Here is a 17,177-nt window from a genome sequence, read left to right as displayed (position 1 = left end):
TTTTAGAGAATCGAACTTTTAATTGGTCGATCGAATCTTTTCGTTATCTTTGGTATCGAGTAATCTTACGATTTCTTTCTCCATCTTGCGACGTCGACTTTCATCGTAGAAATCCACGCGGAGGGTAGATACAGTTTTAACGTCGTTTCTTCCCATTCCTCGAAGGTGTCACGACGTTCCGGCTGCATTTGCCCATCGCTGTCACGAACCACACGCTTGCCTGCGTTGAACCCCGCAAATTGTCGAGTGTAGCGAGAACTCTGTGTGTCGTGGCAGGGGAATCGCGCAAATTGAGTTTGACAAAGTGGATCATCGGGGTCGGCCTTTCAAAGACGTAATAACACTGAACGCGTGGCTGTGTGGTCTGCGGCGCGTAAAAATTGGACGTCACTCGAACAGCTAGCATTCTGCTCGAACATCTGCCGTACCTTGCAATTTTGCTCATTTCAGGTTCGCCAAAGCACCTCGTCTTGTTCCTATACGAAACTCGATAATTTGCTTCGACCGATTGTCGGAACGAGATTTCGTGCCTGGCTGACTGAAACGGGAAGGAAGGGAATCACGCAAATGGAGTTTGACAAAGTGGATCGTCCGTACCGCCTCTGAAACGTAATGGTCGACGCGTGGCGATGTCAGCCTTTGCAGCTACGACGCCGGGACGAAATCGTTTCGGTAAAAATCGAATGCAACCAGATGGACCGGTCTCCGTGCATCGAGTTAAGTGAATGAGAAAGATAAACATAATAATTACGGCAAATTGCTGGCTGCCGCTGAAAAGCGCATCGTGGAGGACCGGCACGTTGCAAGAGAGAGGAACTCGGGCGCCGCTAAGTATCAACGCCCCGCTGTACGCCGCCCAGTGAAATCAAAGTAGCTTAAATCGGTGTATCACGAGACTCGTGAGGATCTCTTAAGCAGACTCACGTGTAGCCTTAAGGGATGGATTCTTACGACTGAAGAGAAGCTACTGCAGAGAAGAATTTGGCGGATAAGATACACGAGGATGTAACTCGACTAAATTTTATTATTCTGCTAACTTTATTATTACGATAATAATTACTACGATTGTCCGCTTACTATAATCGGACAAGATTGCTTCGATTTATATGACATTAAGATTCTTCTGTTTTATCGTAAAATCGTCTATTTCTTCTGCGATCTTGGTGCGTCAGAAACTTTTTTGATATCTGAAATCTTTTAGCGGAAGACAGTGGAAAGAAATTCGACGAGGCGAAGGAGCGGCTGACCGGAAGTACGTTACTCGCCGCGTGGGCCGATACTGTTGGAACATCGGTACAGTGCAAACAGCTTCGATAACAAACGTGTCCACTCCCACAAGCTTGTTTGCAGTTAAGAGCGGTGCGAGGGCTTACAGGGAGATACCTGTTACCCCGTCGCTTATTTCCCCTTGTTCCCAGAACTCCAGTCGAAATTCGCGACATAACTTTCCGGCTGGTTGAGCCTAAGTTAAACGCGCGTTAATGCAGACGTCGCGTGGGATTCTTCAATCGTATACTCGTTTACGATAGGTTTGTGAACGACAGAGTGCGAGGCGTGTGCTGGAGTTTGCGCTGGGTATTCTATTCTGGTAAAAGCGTGTATTACGAGCCGGCGTAATTCTCATGATGTAGTTCGTTGTACGGTGAAATCACCGGGCCGTAACACGGTCACGAAGCAACACGAGCCTTCTTGTAATTATTAACTCGTCATTAATTAGTATGAATTCAATTAAATGGCCAGAGCAACCGGCTATTACCTGGCCAATTACAGAATCGAGCGATTGAAAGACACATCAACGGTTAGATAATCCTTAAAGCGAGCCAGAACCACGCGCCAGCCACCGCACAGGATCGGTTATATTGTTCCACGATAGAAATCAACCACGCGTTGCAATCATCGAAAGTAGATTGCAAGAAGAAATCGTAATTACGATATGACGTAACTAGATAATTTTTCATGTTTCAACCGTTTCCACGTTGCGTCGTATTAACTTTTCCAAGTTTGATGCTTTGAACTTTGATCTATCGATGATATGACACGTTCGATTTGTTATTTGCGTCATGATCGATAGAAATTGAAGCGTTCTTTTGTAACTTTCACCCGAACTCGACTGACGTTCATGGATCAGAATGTTTCGGCTATAGCCATTCCATGCTCGAACGAAGATCGTAGGCGAGAAACATGCTAAATATTTATTTTTTACGTTTATTCTAATTATTTAGGTTGATTTCTTTTGATTGTAACATCAGTTTATGATTAATCAGGAAATTTTGACGAAAGAAATAATAGCAAATATGATGCAAGAAGAAGAAGAAGCAGTACGATATTCGTAAATGTCATTATTCGAAATATAATTTCGTAGAACAAGTCATTATACTTGTTAATTATCTCAAAAGATAAACACATCGTTTGACACGTTATTTCTTGAAATATCATTTTAAAAGATTTTTCTATTTTCACAGAAATTATTTACAGATCTGCAATTAATTGTAAAATCGAATATTATGTTATTCGAAATAATATTTGAAATAACGTAACTTCGAATATGCTCGAGTCCATAATTCACACAACGAATCGTAGAACTGCTTCTCTGTGCAAAATAGCTACGTAATGTGATTTATACTCTTGGTCCGTAATCTTCGAACGCCTAGCTTGGATACACGTGACGCGTGATTCGATCATGGTTACGATTTCCGATCCCAGACGGACAATCGATCAATTAAGCTCGTTTGTTGTTGTACGCTCCTAAACGTGTAACCAATATTGATTCAACGACGATAGGCTCGCTTTACAACAGACGGAATGGCACGTATCATCAACCACGATAGAAATTATCGCGTTGCAGGCGTATCGTTAACGCTTCCGAAATCCACGGTCGAATCTATTCTCGCCCCGAGGTAATCGTGGAGAATTGCAACGGTTTGAACGGGTGTGCGCGTGCACGCGATACACCCAGCCCCTACGACCCCGCTGAAATAATAAACGCTCTCATGATCGTTCGCGCGGCTAACAGAGTGTATCTCGCGAGTTACAGCGAGCAACGAGTAGTTGGCGCTTACCCGATAAACCGACCGACCGACCGACCGACCGACCGACCGACCAACCTCGCCTCCGATCAACACATCGCCGCGTGTCGTACGGAAATTTAATATGCTCGTACAAGAGCGTGTACGCATGCACTATGTTGGAGATGTATTCGATGAATGAACTAATTGTGCGTTCCACGTCGCGAATTCTACAGGATGATCCCACTTGCTGGTCAACTCAAAAGCAGTGCCGCCGAACTTGTTTTCGGTTTACGTATGTATATACACAGTAGTATGCAGAAGTCTCAAGCCATGCATCGATATGTAGCGAGTATACAATAGCGGATAATATTTCTAATATTAGAAATAGCGTTTCTGCAACGTTATGGTATTATTTAGAAGGAGATTCTTAGATATTTCCTTTATCGCGTTACTCGTTTGTATCATAGTTTGAATTAACTTACAGAGGAAAATACCTCATCACGGATTTTTAAGAGATTACGATGTTTTCTTGTTGATACGTAGAAACAAAATAAGCGGTCGGTTCGGAATGATCTTGGGAAACATAAGATAAAGGAAAGAATATCTCCAAAAGAAGGAGAGATCGGTAATTTTTTACAACACATTGTACTTTTAATGTAAATTATTTATCAGAGTACGATGAAAATGTCGAGCTTGAAGAGCTTTCTTAATCGCTTGGGATGCTATATTATAGTTTCTCGTTGTATTCAATATTGAATGAAGTACAAAGAAGTTATTGTCTGCAGTGGTTATAAATAACATCGCGATGATATTCGTGCAAGATGATAATATTGGAATAAAATTAGCATGCAGTAATATTTCATCCGTGATAACTTTTGAGGGTTAAATGAGAAAAATCAGCGACGGAGATAGAGACTTTAACGAAGTTGTAATCAAGTGTACGCCTGGCTTCTCGGGCAAACAGAATGAGACGGTAAATAGTTTGAGGCAGGTGTACCCCATCTGCAGTGTCAGCTGCCAGCGGCCGAAGCCCTTGGGATGGTCTACCTTTGAAATTCGAAAAATATCCTGTGCACGAGCGAGCGAACGGACGGTCGAGTAAACGAGCGACAGCTGTTGCGATTTTCTGTGGGTGGCAAGTGAAAGTGCAGCTTCGAGGTCAGTGCGAGAGACAAATTGAATTTTTGTAACCACATCCTTTGGCAAATCCGCTTAAGAAAAATTTGAACCGATTTTGCTGTCCAAAGACTCGTACGTCCATCCGTTCGAATTATTATTTTCTTTTACCTCGCTGAACGATTTGTGAATAGGATGCAAACACAGAGATCGATCGACTCGAGAATAACTCAGCGTGAATAACTTCGAACGATGTGGAGAACTGTGAATGAATGTTTATGCTATTAATAGCAGGTGAGAAACGATTCGGAGATTGTACATGGAGATTTGGTATGCATGTGCATGGTGCCACGTGGAAATTTAGTTGCAGGTAGCAGGGATGCGTGTTGTGTGAAAGATTCTTAACCCTTCGCACATAGAATTTTAACGTTTCTATTCAATTAAAAACCAATTTCGTGAGAACAAATTATGGATTGTTAAATTACGATCTACGATTGCTTTCTTAATTTTATAATCTACGCAATCAATGTATTAATTGATTATCTTAGATATTAGTTAATGTTTCTGGAACAATTGTTCGAACGATTAAACACGATTACTCGAAAAAGTGATCACAAAGAGCAATTCGGCTTTTGAATGCAATTAAAAAAGTGATCAATTTTCTTGTCGAATGAAATGTTTCATCAATTTCTTATCGAACAAATTAGGATAGCAGTCGATCGTTTGAGCTGTTATCATTCTATCATTTTCATATTTGATGTTTTAGTACTTTCCAAACGTAACGTTTAAATATAATGTTTACATAAATTGATTACACGAGAATATTGTTGAAAATGATAAAGTGTTGTTTATAATTTATTTCATTCGGTTATTTACAACACTCGTATGATGGTGAAAAAATAATGTCAACACAATTGGGATTTCGGACGCAAGTGGTTGATCTTGTTGTCAAGAACATTTGGAATGTTTTAAAAAAATCACGAGCATACAGTTGAAGTTAGAAATTAAGCGCGTATCAATAACGATTATTTCATATTTTTCTTAAATTTAAGAAATTTTCTATTAATAGAAAGGTACGACTCAGTCGAGAATGATCCAAAGAATGCAGTAGATCCAACAGTGCAATAAGAATCGAGAGAATTCTGTGTGAATCACCAAAGAATTTAGAATAATAATTTGAATTCAGAGAAACAAAGTCGGAAAGAATTGAATCATCGTGAGTAAGAATTATTATGGAATCAAATTGTCATTCTACTACTTCTATTTCATTGTTAAATATAGTTTGCACTGCCTTTTTTTATATTTAAGAGGTAAAATTCTGTCTACCTCATGCTACATTCCTACAATTTATAGTTGGAACAGTATTTGTAGCGATATAGCGGTCCCCTTTTCCGTTTCAAGGCGAGCTTTTTCGTCGATCTGGATGGAAGCACCCGGTCCAGGGGAGGAATCTTTTTTTACTCGCGATGCTGCACACTGCGCGCCTCTCTAATGTCCCACATCCTGCTGCTGAAAGCGTTCTCCCGTCATCAAATACAGAATCGTAATTTTTGAGTCTGCTAATTGCTCCGTATCCGGGTAACTTGAAAGCGGTTTTCTCCTTAACGGTGTTTTATTTAGTATGGTACTGCGATGACGCGATCAGTTCGTGACTCAGTTTCGAATTATTCGATAGTCAATGATTCATCCGATTATGCGAAACGCCAGACTTCGAGATGCTTTTTACCTTCTAATTCGTTACTGGAAATTAACGACATTAGCAGCTGTTCGATCGTACTTTTTGCCAGCTTCGAGGTCAAATTGTTTCGCGATCACGCAATTAATATAAGTGGCGTAGACCTGTCTCGTATATTTCATTGGCTCAGATCTTTGAAGAAATATTTTTTCAATTGATTGGTCGATCGATCAAAAGATGTTTGAAGAAATATTTCTCCCGTACAAATAACAGCCTTTATTCGATCGTCGGAACGAAACGAACCTCTGCGGCGAACTCTTGTCGTGTGTTATTAGCACCGGGATGTGAGTTACTAACGCAATTCGCGCCAAGTACTTCCAACGTACCAGTTGAATAAATACGAGGAAATCGAGGAGCCAAGGAAGTAAATATTTAAATACCTTTTCAGTCACGAATCGAACGGTTCCCGTGGAACATTTGCTAGCTGTGGTTGGTCGAAGAGTAACACGATCTCCTGGATCCAGTCGCTTTTAATATCTCTTGGGCTTGTTCACGATTTTCGGAGGACAGCACTAACTCTCGTCGAGGAATCAAACACTTTGGAAATCGACTGTTACGTGCAAGACAGAGAAGTTTGTAGTCACGATTTAACTATGATCTCCGTCTTCGTGATTCATACGTAGTGTCAACTTCTCATAATAGTCGTTTATTCGTGTCAATATTTTCCGCTTATATACATCGAATAGAGTATAATCTGTTTACAGTTTCGAAGATCTTAGACTTGAAAAACCGATGAAGTTTCACTACTATAGATATTTGTAACCCGACGGATTGTTCGTTCGTTAATCTTTCTCGACTATCCACGAAAAATGATAAATTACTGAAAAACACAATAATCAACGGATACAAGCAAGTAAGAAACAATAACAAAGAAAAGCACGGAAATAGGCGAACGTGGATGACGCGTTGGACGCGAAATTTGTTGAAAAATATTTTGACAAGTGTTTGACGTTCAAATTCGCAAGGCAAACCGGACGAAGGCCTTCGCAACGTTTTGACTCGGAGCGTCGAGAAGAGACTGGCGAGCGCCTTTCTGCCTCTGCCTGGGACATCGCTGGGCATCCCTTTCCACCAATGACGAAGCTTCCTTACTGGTCTCACGGAGAGACTGCGAGTACCTTTACTCTTGATAGGTTACCTTCGAGTTAACTCGATAGGATCGTAAACGTGCGCATGCATATAAATCACTCTTTCGATCTTGGAAGTTGCAAGGATTTTTGGACGAATCTCGGTAACGGAGTCGGCCGAGATCTACCGTCGAGAATCCAGGAAGTTTACGAGAAGTGGTCTCGAACCGATTCTATTTCGGAACGGATCCCTTCTTGCCGTGTAAATCTATTTCATTTATAATTATATTCACTGTATAAATCAATTCTAAAACAGAAATACTTGTATTCCTACTTATGAAAAATATGCTAGAAAAATAAATACGTATCTTGTATAAAATAATTGTAACGTTCCTTTTCTGCTGTTCGAAATTAATTATGTTTAATATATTCGTTAATGTATTGTTCAAATAGCATTTGCAATACTTTCAACATAACTAACTATATTGTTAGTTGCTTTGTATGATCTTTTGTTTTATATGTGTAGCGTGGTTTTGTGGTTATAGGAAAAATTTCTAAAAAATTTATAATACAGTGATAGATGTAAATATATCGCGGATTTTCTAACTGGAGTCGTTTCGGTATTTTGGTTATAAGTGGGCTGCGAATTTTTACGGATTTACAGAAAATTTGAAAATGTAAAAATATACGAAATACAGGTAATATGCAAAATTGCAGTTTACTTATAACTTAGTACTATCTAGTTTATTTTTGTATCTTCTTATATCGCTGCTTGGCATTGACAGTGGCACACACTCAAAAAATGTAAATTCTCGAAGGAATGCTTTTAAAAATTTACAAAGAAATCTTCGTACGTCGTTTCAAAGATATTATAAGGTTGACTTAACGCAAGATATGCCGATATTCGCGAAAGCAGTACAACCTTCCACTTTTAGCGTCGCAAAACAAAAACGAGCTAACAGTTGTTGTAAAACTATGGCTTGGTTGACAACGGCATAACTACCTTTGACGCAAAACTGCTGGAATTATAAGTATGCCGTTTTACATGATAAAAATAAAAACATAATACAAGACTTTTATTCGATAACAGCAAATTTGAAATTTGTTGAGTTGTGATGACTGTCAATGCGAAGCATCGATACAGAAATTCCTTCATACATAAAAGAAATGGTCACCAAAGATATTCAAATTTGAACAACGATATCGGAGTGCATCGAGTGACCAATAAGACGTTAGATCGCACGAGACGCATCGCAGATGCGCCGCGGATATCGATTCGCTGCGATATATCGATTGCGCGAAACAATTATTGCCAGTGCAGCTGGACGCGTGATACCTGACACAGGTTAGAAGTGTACCGAATCGATTTAGAGAACGTATTCCTTCTGCGTGTACGATGGAAAAAAGCGGCGACTCTTTTCTTCACGGTGTGTTATTGTCCACCAGCGAGTGCAAGATCGAACGTCGATAATTCATTTCGATGGCCGGGCGAGTGCCGCCACGCCGCGCACGCACAATGCCGCGGTTCGCGCAGTCGAAAAAAGGTAATTCAAGTTAGACGATCCTTTCGACCTTGTATCTGCGTGTTCGTTCGTTGATCGCGCGTGACCCATGGCGTCTTCCTCTTCGCGATGGAACGCGAGACCTCTTATCGAGAGTCTGATCTCGATCGTGTCGCGGTTTTCAAGGGAATGACCATTTAACCTTACCAAACTCGAGGAACCAGCCTTGACGCGACGTTGACGGGTCGGTTAAAGTTTCAAAGCGATTCTCGTTTGTAGATTTTCCCGCGATTTCTCTTATCTTACGTTTTATCTACAATGTTACTCTTTCCAAAAGGTATGATCGTTTAACCTTACTAAATCTGGCGGACAGGCAGCGCCACGATGTCAACATTCGAGTTGACGTCTTGTCTTGGTTATCTCTTGCAAATTTCACTCTGACATAAGTTACATTACGTGTATTGTGTATTGTTATGGTTTGGCGAGGACGGTCGTTTAACCGAAAAGAGCAAGGTGGATTTCACGAAGTTTGCCAGGAATGCCGAAGTTTCGAAAGAATGATATTATGCGAGGTTTTTCTACGAAATACGCTATCGATAATGTATTATTCAACGTCTGCGATTCTTGACCACGTGAACAAGGAATTTCGAGGACCTACATACATGCACAGCGTTTGTTACCTGGTTGGCATTGCGACGTGAAATGTTTCACAGGTATGTACGTATATGTAATACTTTAATGTTGCATGCGTCTCGAGTTATAATTTCAGGTTGTCGATGTGCGCGCTTCATAAATGTTTCATGACGCTAGGATTGAATAGAATCGTCTTGCAACTGCGTTTCGGAAAGTTGCCGATGTCTTCGCCAATGTCGATTAGCATGTGCTTGTTTCGAAATATGCGAATACTTGATCATTATTCTATATACATATCGAATTGTTCTTTTCTATACAGCAGCTACTTATACAATCGTTAGCTGTTCATTGGGGGAACAATGTAAAATAGTTTGAAGAATCGAGACTATAGTTGAAGTTAAAACAAAATTTCTTTACAAATATAAATTATCTTAGTTGCATCGTAATCTCTATGACGATATTATGAGGCAAGGAGCTCAGAACCCCTTTTGATATATACAATTATGTACCTTAACAAAGACACTGGTGCTAGCGACCATATAAGTGGATACAAGTATTTCTGATAGCTTAACTGGAATTATTTTTTGTTTATGAACATAAATATATTTCAATGTAATTATTATATATATATATATTATCCTCTTCAACGTTATATTCTCCGACGTAATTCTGCAAGTTTTCTAAGAACATTGAAGAATTCTGCGAGTAAAAAGCGTCTCGTTTCCGTTGGTTGCGGAGCAAGTTCGCCACGTAACTTTCATCGAAACATCTCGGGTGTAATTAGCGAGCGGGAACGAGCGACCTTGTCCGGACAAGATCTCGTCCGCGTTCACGATTCCATCGATCGTCCCCGGGGCCACGAGGACTTCTCGGTTTCTTGCGTCACGTCGTTTCCCTCGGTCGCGCGGATTCTTCGAATCTCGGGGTCGCCACCTAAAAAGAATCCGCTCGATTTGGGAAGCGGATAACGACACGAAATGGTGGGGGTAAGAAGCGCCCTCGGGTGGATTTGAGCGCCACTGACAAGTGTTTCGCCATAAGGCGACCGGAGTCGAGTGGCCGGTGAAAAAGAAGTTAGCTGGCCTTTGAGGGCTCGAATTTCCTTCGAGTTCGAGTTCGGGCCATTTGGGCTCGAGGTAACGCCTGAAATTGAGGCTGATTGCAAGGCACTCATTCATACTACCCTTTTTAGTTAAAACGTCCCACAGACATATTGAAATATTTGACATTCCCTGTGTTTTTTTTTTTTCTCGTTAATTTTGCTCTTCTCCTATCAATATGATTCTAAATGAATATTACTGACATATAAATAATTTTTCAATGTTTGATCTTAGTATTTAATACAATTCTACTATTCTTTTTATATTCTTATCCATGTTCCTGTTACGAACAAAATATCTTCAAAGGATGAAAATATTGGACGACAGGATGTTCCTGTTATTCTTGATTTTTGTCATATGTTGAGTAGGATTTCCCTTGAGTTCACTTGTACCACAAATTTACACCTATTACGTGTAATTATATCTTGTTAGGCTATGGTTACAATAGCAACGTGTTCCGATGAATTGTCGTTTCAACGAATACGTTAGAACAATCAAATCTTCGGTAAACATATTAAATGTTAATAGATTCCTGCGAATATATGTATTTCGGTCTTCAGATACATATGTATTTGATACGTGGAGAACAATTCTGCAGAATTCCCATTCTCTGTATCCATAGCCGTATACGTTCACTCGGTTCACCTAACATTTTACGATCCAATTTACAAGATATTTATTTTACGAACACATGAAATCTTCTTTGGCCTTGTTTTATCATCGATGCTATTTTATGTGTTTGGAAAGGAAAGGCAAAGTGCTTATTCGTGTTCCTCTTTGTCGTACGAGCGTGTTTCGAGAGCGCAAGGTTACGAGAGAAACCGACCACGATTGAGTTTTCACGTTATGTGGTAACACGTAACGTGTACGAATTACCGCTAGCCAGGATGCATTTGCATGCGCGACGCGCTAGTTGCTCCGATATCCCTGACAATGACGAACGTGACGCAAATGACAGATGCATGCTTGTAAAAGCCGGCTCATTGTCACGCAATGTGTACGACCGTTTAAATTGTATCCAGAGTTTTGTACCTGTCGAACGGGACCGCCGACTGTACAGAGAATAATCAGAAACGCGTTGGTTAACGGATTCGCGAATATGAATTGGCTGTTTTGGATGTCCTCCATTGTCGAAATACTCTAGCGAATAAAGTAGAACTCTATTTATATGAATTTCGTACGTTTCGCCTCCTATGAATTGAATCCATCTATTCGAGTAGACACCGATTTGAGCTATTTCTTCCGCGACAGGTTCGTATAAACGGTGTTCCATTATGAACATTTTTTGAAGAGAAAAAATATTATCTCTGCAGAATCGAATATCTCTGCAGTGAGAATAATCGCGCAGAAGAAGTTTTAGAATTGAAAATATGCGAAACCTTGTCGTTCCACGAATTACGTTTCGCGAGTCGCTCAAAGTCAAAGTTGACTTTGAAAAGGAAAATTCCAAGTGGCGGCGGCATCTCAAAGGATAGTCACGCGCGGTTGATTAGTTGGCGCAAGAATGTTGACTGTGCAAAGCTGCGCGTGGGAAACCGGAGCGTACGTCGCGGAAGAACACGCTAAGAGAAAAGTTGCGATTCACTTATGATCAACGCTGTTTGACGCGTAATCCGTCACGGACGATCGATGAAACAAGATCACAAAGAAGAAAACATTGAAAACGAAAGTTCCCATGACACCGTTCCGCTCGATATGCAGCCGGATGTTCAGTTAGCAGCGATGGGACTTGAGAGTCATGTTTTATAAGAATCGATTCAATAAAAAATCCCAATTTTTTTTAAATTTACAAGGAAAGCTACTCTATGCTAATACCCATCGTACGTCTTTAGTACGATATGACAATTGCTTACGAAGGAATTCGTACACTTGTACATACTTTTTATGGATATACTATATTTGAATGATCATATTGATCAATTTTGAAACAAATCTCGGAATATTTAGTACAAATATATATTTGACGGAAATCACGAAAGTATTTAAACAGTGTAATTATTCGTTGTATTAATAAGAATATTCAAAGAGACATTTTCCGATTGTTTTCTAATCGTACCACGACAGTCATAGCAGTCGTGTCTCATTACAGTCTCATTACAGTATTACATATGAATGAAATTTCAAAATATTTTACACGTATAGCACGCATAGTAGAATGTACGCACATCGAAGTTTTCTACGTTGAGTGTCCAAATACTTTCCACTGAACCACTGTAGGAAATTCGCAAGGTAGTCTCGATAGGTATCGGTGCGGTACCTGTGGTACCATTCCCAATGCTATCGGCTAGGAATCGGTGGCTACCGCTTGGTACATAGTGAATTCTTTGGAGGCGAGCAGGCGACCAGAGTCCACACGGTGGTCGCGTTCTAGAAGACGTGTGCGAGAGAGCGAGCGCGGACGCGACAAAAAAGAAACCGGTCGGGCTTCTTCCGTTTCGCGAACGGGGGAGCATGGAAGGGTCTCGCGAGTTCAAACTTGGCGCGAGCAGCTCTATAAATGCAGAAAGAGAGAGGGGAGGAGAGTGAGAAAGAGAGAAGAAGCCGGACCTCTCTCTGGTATCGGTGTGGAATGCGAGAATCTGCACGGCCTCTGCACGAATTCCTCGTGCGCCCCCGAGGGCCGAAGCAGTCCTTCCAATTAGAGCCAGCACACCGAGTCCAACGGGATCTTTGCAATATCCCATCGTATAATCTCCGTTTCCGAGATAACAAACAGAGCTGTTATAAGCGTGAAATAAATATCAGTTCGTTCGCGGCTTATCCGAGGTCAGATCGAACGCGCCAACAACCACACGATCGCGTTCTGTTAAGGTGCATCCTCGCAAGGTATTTGCGAACAGTTCGTAACAGTTCTACGTCTGTACGTGGTCGCGTTATCTGCCCGCGAACGCGTTCGTGCTGAGAAGTTACAGATTGTTTCTAATATTCACGGTTCATGAAAACAAAGATTGAAAATTCTTTCGCTTGTCTTTTCATCAAAAAATCCACGTCCTCTTCTCGGTTAGAGTAAGTGATCCCAATCTTTCGAATAGTAGCAATAACAATAGTTTAATTTTTATTTCGACTACCCTTTGTATTTTTTATACTTGAAAGAATCATACGCTAACCTAGTCGTTTTGAGCGCTACAGTTTTTCAAAGTGTCTATAGTAGAACCTTCGTGATTATGGTTCAATATGTGCATAAACTATTTTTATAGAATTCGGAAGTTATTCGCGAGTTAAAATGTTTGCGAACATATTGCGAGCACCGTTCGCGAACACGTTCGATAGTGAGCAGTCGTGTTAAGTCGCGACTTTGTTGCTCAGAGTCTCGAGCAATGAAGCAACTTTTTCAGCGATAAAGCGTTCCGAGGCGACCGAATCGAAGGTTATCGACGATAACTCGTCGTCCTCGCGAAAGAAACCGATCTTTTCCCGGTGTCTAACAGGCGTTCGTGCAATGTCGCCGCTATAAGCGGAGAACATTCCGAACCGGAGAAAAATTCCGACTGATTGCTCCAGGATCGTACTTGTACGGTGTACACGTGCAGGATTGCGACCGTCGTCAGTGGATGAGCTGGTGCTCGTTCTCGCGGCTACGTTTTAGCGCCTGGAGTGCAGAGGCCGAGTTACTGCCACGTCGACGATAAGTCAGTCGAACCACGGTTTCCAGTCGAAAGAGTATAACTGTAAAGGGATGTTTCCTGCCTCGTTTCCATTCCAAAGAATCGCCTTCGCCGTAAAGCTTATTTCTTTGACCGAAAATTTACACGAATTGCTTCGTGCAACGCACGGCCGAACTTGATCCACGCATGGTTCGAACGTTGCTTCGATATGCTTCGAATGTCCATGCGCATCCTTGCAAGGATACGAAACACGTGCGTAGCTACGATATTTAGAGATAGCGACGAGCGCGTGGCATCGGATCAGTATGCACGCAGGAAGTCTACGGTGAACACCTGTGGCCTGTGGCACACGGTGTTGCCGCCGACGTATCGGTGACTCTTGCAGGGCGCTTTGCCTTCATTGTGCATTCGTTTAGACGAGACGCGCCACTGTCGTCCATACTAATTGCTCCTTCACTGCACTCGGTGTTTGCAAACGTTGCTCGAAACGCGAGATAATACCACGAATGAGAGTATTCGGCCTTTGATCGCACAAGCATCGAGCGATCGTAATTTGTTTCCAGCGATTCGATCGTCGAGATATTCGATCACGAGACGCTATATCGATTCGATCGTTTCTTTCGATCGAATTCAATCGGATTACCATTGGCGTTGAATCGTCGACGACGGATATGCCCGGTGAAATCGTTCCCCTCGTTACAACGCGATTCTTCGAATTCCTCGGGGCACGGGGCAGCCGCTTGTTTGCATGAGTTCAAGTATGACTTATCGAAGGTAATCGAATCGATGTCGGTGCTCGAGCACCTTCCGGGTTAGCGCATTGGAATGTTGTCGCTTCAATCGGACATATTGGCCACACGTAGGCGCGGAGTAGATCCTTTCAGACCCGATTGCCTGCCTGCATTCTCTATCGAGCATAATGACGAGCGTCGTTTTTTTTATCTCTTCGTCGTGTCATTGGCTGTTCTTACGCTTTCGCCATTGCCAACGTTGCTTATGTATTCGCGAGATATTCGAATGGGACGATCGAATGGAACGGTCGTAGCTGGATTTCCGGGATGGATTCTCGGTTCTTCGATCATCCGGCGAAACGCGTTTTCTCGACGAGTTCTTTTTCGACCAGTTTATTGCACGCAACAGTCGCTCGTTTCTCCATACTCGATCCCCTCTGTGCCACGAATTTATGCCGTTTGCGACCGATATCTGCGCGATGGATACTCCCTCAAGGATCGAACGATCGTAAAAGTCTCGTTAGAAGAAAAATATTAAGGCGGTGGAGAATGGTTTTACGCGTTCGATCGGCCGAGTATAGTTTCGCTAAAATCTAACGACCGCGGAGAGATCGATTAATATCGCATAAATTGAAACCGAAGGCAATCTTCCGGCGAATTTACTACGCGGACGCGTCAACGAGAATGAGATGCCGTGTCCCCGGTCGTATCTTTCGCTCATTCATCTTACGATTATGCGCGCCACGGTTAAACAACGATCCTTTCGACTAAACGGTTTTTAAAGCGGTGGCCAACCGGTTCCCGCTGCGAGCCGGCAGATCTTCCAGCTCGCCTATCTTCGCGACTGAGTTACTCGCCGAGCCGTGCAATAAATAAAACCGAACGATCTAATTTCAGTTCCGTGGAAAGAGGAATTCGCGAGCGGCGACTTGGCTGTGCACGCGCGCATCGATCACCCACGTTATTTGACCGTGACTTTAATAATTATCCGCGCGGCAAACCATCTTCCGTCATGGCTAAGCCCTGGGATGCTTTTAGAGGAATCGTTGCGCGAGCGGTTCGAGCCTTCCACCTCGCCGATTTATCGTCAATAGTTTCTCCGAATGATTGATTCGACTAATCATCGTTCGTGACCGGTTGCCTCGAACCGAATAGGGAACGAGCAATTCCCCTGACAAGTTATGTTTAGGTCTTGGGTTAATGCATCGCCAACTCGAGCACACCCTGCCAGTCGATGCGTTATAACCTTTTTAATGTGATCTCCGATGACGTTTTCCATCGACGCGACCGAGTGTGCGCGTTCATTATAAGCGCACGAATATTAAACGCACGGAGAGAAAGTCTCGGGGATTGCTATTAACGCGATCGAACCGAGTTGCTTTCGACCCGTCGATACTATGCAACGTATCTCGCGTTTACAGCGATACTCTTTTTTCTATATTCTACCGCGTGGAAAGATCGTTTGCGAAAGAATGATTAAGTTGCCGCATTAGCTGAGGCTCGCTACGGAATCGATCAATTATCGAACAATGACGCGATTTGCGGGCTGGGCCAGTTATCTTTAGGTCAGGATACCGTGTGCGCAACGTCAAGAGGCTGCCGGTGTGGAATGCTGTCTCCTCCGTTCAGGATTCATAGTCAATACGCGTGTATGGCCAGAGATTGCGGTCTCTTCGATTGGGAGCGAACCAAAGTGAAAGATCTCGAAAAGGAAGGCGATTAAGGGGGAATGGGGGACCTTGAGCGCGGTCAGCCACTGCGAGAGCTCGAGAAACCAGACGGCGAACACTGGAGTTGGGTATGCGCGACCGCCATATTGTTGTGACTACTATGCCCTGACAGAGCCTGACTAGCCACCCACACTCGCAACCGAGCGCAACTCTGGTCGCCGAGAGGCCAGCAGGCTCACCTGATGGAACGCGGTGACACGACCGCCTGCGCATATCTCTTGTTCCTTTTCCATGGACCATTTATCATTTCTCCCGATTATCCGATGGTTTACGTAACAAACGGTTGACGTTCACTCGGATTAGAAACGCGTCAACCGATCGTTGGAAACCGAATCGACACGGAACTCTGTGTTCTCGGGAACCTTGATCTTATATCGGGTTCTCCTTTTGCTACCACGATTTCGTAGCTCGCGGATTAAATTAAAATATTTGCTTGGAAAGAGCGGTATGGGTGGTTCTATTTAAGGAGCGGCAAGGTCAGGAGGCGAACGAATCGAAACGGTGAAGGGAGGAATGTCAACGATTTCGCGTTTCGTTCGGTAAATACGGCGAAAAGTTAAACAAGCCGGTTGAAAGTAACGCACTGACAATATGTATTTATCCGTAGGTCGTAAAGTCTCGCGTTTAATAGGATCCTAAAAACCTGGTTCATCGTTAGCCTGTGCAAAGTAGCTACTACTTGACCAACTTCGGTATGCCTTGCCTAACCTTCCTTCGCCTTGCCTACTTGCAACTTCTTGAATTATTCTTAACGGTTTCGTTCTCACACCCACCGACCGCGATCGACCATCCACTTTCGAGGAGTGGTGCTCGCCGATTATCGATCGAAAGGAGTTTCCTTGTTTCTTTTCGCGGCTCGCAATCCTCGGTCTTGGAATCTCAAAACGTTAAACCTTCGCGCGTACAATTTCAACTATGAAGACGAAATCGCCCGCAGCTCCTTGGAAACC

General features: G+C 42.7%; 1 protein-coding gene and 1 long non-coding RNA gene across 7 annotated transcripts in view; one reads left to right on the top strand and one right to left on the bottom strand.

The window, feature by feature from the left end:
* Positions 1–17,177, bottom strand: part of Bbg (PDZ domain-containing protein big bang) — a 60,686-nt gene that overhangs the window by 23,722 nt on the left and 19,787 nt on the right. The gene's annotated exons all lie outside the window — the stretch shown is intronic.
* Positions 5,709–17,177, top strand: part of LOC139988747 (uncharacterized) — a 161,453-nt gene continuing 149,984 nt past the window's right edge. For 4 of the 5 annotated variants that reach the window (XR_011800197.1, XR_011800195.1, XR_011800196.1 and 1 more), the window contains exon 1: positions 5,709–9,141. This is a non-coding gene — a long non-coding RNA (uncharacterized lncRNA). The remainder of the gene's footprint in view (positions 9,142–17,177) is intronic. The other variant, XR_011800199.1, reaches the window with a different exon arrangement.

Source organism: Bombus fervidus, chromosome 7 (genome assembly GCF_041682495.2).
Source record: "Bombus fervidus isolate BK054 chromosome 7, iyBomFerv1, whole genome shotgun sequence".
NCBI classification, from domain to species: domain Eukaryota; kingdom Metazoa; phylum Arthropoda; class Insecta; order Hymenoptera; family Apidae; genus Bombus; species Bombus fervidus.
This window is presented reverse-complemented; position numbering and strand designations above follow the sequence as displayed.